This window comes from Balaenoptera ricei, chromosome 5 (assembly GCF_028023285.1).
Source record: "Balaenoptera ricei isolate mBalRic1 chromosome 5, mBalRic1.hap2, whole genome shotgun sequence".
NCBI classification, from domain to species: Eukaryota; Metazoa; Chordata; class Mammalia; order Artiodactyla; family Balaenopteridae; genus Balaenoptera; species Balaenoptera ricei.
Genome location: NC_082643.1, coordinates 12,546,746 through 12,550,637, shown reverse-complemented (window position 1 = coordinate 12,550,637; position 3,892 = coordinate 12,546,746). Strand labels below are relative to the sequence as shown.

Here is a 3,892-nt window from a genome sequence, read left to right as displayed (position 1 = left end):
TATATTGAAATGTATTATGTTGCAAGTCAAAGTACATTTCTTATCATATATTATTGATGCAAAAAAGGCTCTAGGTCTTCCCTGGTGGCACAGTGGTTGAGAACCTGCCTGCCAATGCAGGGGTTAGATCCCTGGTCTGGGAAGATTCCATATGCCGCGGAGCAACTAAGCCCGTGTGCCACAACTACTGAGCCTGCGCTCTAGAGCCTGTGAGCCACAACTACTGAGTTCACATGTCACAACTACTGAAGCCTATGTGCCTAGAGCCCGAGTTCTGCAACAAAGAGAAGCCACCTTAATGAGAAGCCCACGCACCACAACGATGAGTAGCCCCCGCTCGCTGCAACTAGAGAAAGCCTGCGTGCAGCGACGAAGACCCAATACAGACAAAAATAAATAAATAAATACATTTATATTTTAAAAAAGCCTCTATATGAGCAAAAAGGGAATGCTACATCTCTAGTTGAATTCTGAAGCTTATTTTTTACTTTATAACATGTATTTTGCTTAATTAGGTTAGATGGCCATTTATTGTAGGTAGATTTAGTGTCAAATAATATGACATTGAACACTAGATTTTATGGGGCATTTTACATGTGAACTTTAAGAGGAGATCAAATAAGCCATAAAATAAAATACTATGTATTTTATTACTTGCAATTACTTAAGAAATTGACCAAGAAGAATGTAAATTGCTCATTGGTATTAATTGCTGAGCTGACAAAAATAATAAAGTATGAGTTAGAGGACAATTTTCAAGCTATCTAATATAAAAATTTAAGCTGGAAAGAGAGTGAAGTTTTTAAATATATGATGTTGTGTCTACACAACACATTTTGGCAAGCAATGTATTGGTGCATAAGTCCACAGGAAGCAGTTACTTGACAGCTGACTTCCCACGTTTGTCACATAGAAAAACTGCTGATCGTATTTCAGTTTTTCACCCATATACACAACACAGGTATTGATTATCATCCAAAGCAACATCTTGGAAAAGATAGTCACTGGTTTCCCCCAATGAAAGATTTCATTAAAATGTTTCTTTTAAACTCTTACTTTGGGATTCTGTTTTTACATAGCTGTCCTATACAGTTTTAATCAAAAGTTCTATTTTGATATTGTTAGACTTCCAGCATTAGTCTGACATACTGATGTAGTTCATACCTTTTAACCTTTGAATACATGGAGAAAGCATTCTGGAATTCAACAGTATTGATGAAAGTACTATAGAAGTGTAAGTGGTGTACATATGATTTACTGCTCATGAAATTTCATCAGTATTAGTCCTTCAACATGTATCAGTAACAAGAATTTAATTCCCTCTTATCTTACAGCCAAAATCTAAGATTACTACAGTGACTTAACTATCTTGATTAACAAATGTAAAATTATGGTTAGTGAATAAAAATTAATTCTAAAGGCAAATAAAAAATTAAAATTAAATATATTAGTGAACAGAGGAACAAATTGTATGAACCAATGGTAATTATCTTTTGAACGCTTATTGCCTGGGGATTCTAAGATGGGGCTTTCCCAAGGAACTTGCAATATACATGTGAATTCAAGACAAACATACAAAAAGCTAAATAGCAATATGATTGATACACAAAAATTGAATATGAAGAAATGTGAAGTATAACATGACTGTACATGATTAATCAGCAAAAGAAGGGGTCAGAGCTTTAGCATTAAGAGTTCTGATTGGTCTAGTTGATGTGGCCTAAAGATTTGTAATAGTGGAGAAATAGAGTTGAATCTGGAGAAAAGGGCGGTTTGGTTGGGTAGAGAATAGGAGGGTGTCATCTCAGGAGACTAGAAAAGTATTACAACAAATGACCGATGAGCACTTGGGCATGTGTGCTTGTACACACACTTAGGGAAGTATGATGAACTATAGGAATGAGGCAAGACCCCCTTTTTCCCAGCTTGCTGCAAATAATGGGCAAAACCCAGGTGTCAATAAGAAGTTGATGAACATATTGCCTCTAAATCTAGGTAAATAGAAAGTGCTTTATGTTTTAATTCAAGCTTGTGAAGGAGACAGATGTTCCAAATATATTGAGTATCAGAAGGATAGATTCAGTCTTCTAGGCAATTTTTAGTATAATTTGTGTGATTCTTAAACATATATTCAGTAATAAGAAATGGAAAAAAAAGTAAGATACAATAACAAGCTACTATTCAGAGTACAAGACTACCTTCGTGTTCTTTCTTCCTCTTTTCCTTCCTGGTCAATAGCTGAGGATGGGCAGTGAAGAGGGTAACTACAAGAGAAAATATGACCAGAGAAATAATAAGTCTGATTCTTCAGACACTTTCTCCATTCTCTAAAAGTGACACATTCATTCCCTTGACCAAAGACGAGGATTGTAGTACCCAAATTACATTTATAAAGGTTTAAAAATATCTACATAAACATTTCTGCTGTAAATTCAACTTTCATCTCAGTAATCTAGGATCTCACCTGAGGGAAATACTTGGTGTATCAATATGGATATTAGTATACAGGATTTTCTTGGATATTTTGGGGCTAAAGTCCATTAAATGGGAAACTTTACTCTCTTAGCAAAAACAGACTGACCCAAGAGGCATGGAACAACTGGGTTTAAAGCCAAAGGGCATGAAGTTACTCAGAGAGAGATGAAGAAGTAAGAAACAAAAAGGGGTAATAGTGGGAATTAGAACTTGGACAAGATAGCCACTTATAGGTAAACAATTTTGTTTGTCACTCAAAGAAGGCTCCTTGAATCTCTGTGTGACTAGGGTGGGATTGAACATTGAAATCAAAAGGAAATCTATAGTCAAAATGTATGGAAATTCACTCATAAAAATGAATAAACTCAGTCAGATAAGTTAGCAACTGGAACAGGTAAAACTTTTTTTTTTAATTGAGCATTTTGACTATTTTGATCAAAATAGTCAATTTGATATGACAAGAAATAGAGTTATATAAAATGGTAGTGAATCCTTGTTAGAACTGATCAAAGTTCAGAGGAATAATTATTTGTATCTGGCCAGTAAATGAGAAGAAAAACTGATAATGACCTAAAAGTATCTGATTAAAAGAATATATCAAAAAAGTCACAGTGCTCTGTCACATACACTAAATTGGAACGATACAGAGAAGATTAGCATGGCCCCTGCGCAGGGATGACATGCAAATTCGTGAAGCGTTCCATATTTTTCAACTAGGAGTTCGCATGCCACAACTAAGAACCTGCTGAGCTGCAACTAGGGAGCCCGTGAGCTGCAACTAAGGAGCCTGCCTGCTGCAACTAAGACCTGGCACAACCAAAAAAAGAAAGTCACATAATTACTCAAATTTTCATTTTATTTATATCCAAAGCAAAAAATACTGTATATTTTGCTTTATAAAAATGAATTTTTAAAGATATGAAAAATAATTTGTTGGAAATTTAAAATCTTCACTGAAAAGATAATTTTTAAAATGTCTGCTATTGTGGTATAGTAAGACTACTAAATGTATATTTTTTCATGGTCCCACCTTAATTATGGTAAAGCTGTTTCATTTTTAGAATGATTAATTCATAATTTTAAAGATGGCTTATTATAATTTAAAAAGGGGGCGGGATATAAAATCAATGAGACAAAACTGAAAAGGAAAATGAGATCTGTGAAAATGATGTTAAAGAAAAGGGAGATATAGCTTAACGCTAGAAACATGATACATTGCCAAATAAAGCATATTTTCCTCTGAAAAATAGGAAAAATAAAATTGTAATTCAGATTTATATATATCAAATGTATATACATATTACATATGACTAAGGAAAAGAAGTATGTGTAAGAAATAATCCTTTAAAGAAACAAAAATAATATGGGATTCAAAATCAGAGCCATCATTGTGATACTTTATTTTATGGTATCATTA

At 33.9% G+C, this 3,892-nt stretch overlaps 1 non-coding gene across 1 annotated transcript; it reads left to right on the top strand.

The window, feature by feature from the left end:
- Positions 1-3,080: 3,080 nt before the first annotated feature.
- Positions 3,081-3,185, top strand: LOC132366834 (U6 spliceosomal RNA). Its single transcript, XR_009503556.1, has one exon. It is a non-coding gene; the product is annotated as a U6 spliceosomal RNA (small nuclear RNA).
- The last annotated feature ends 707 nt before the right edge of the window (positions 3,186-3,892 follow it).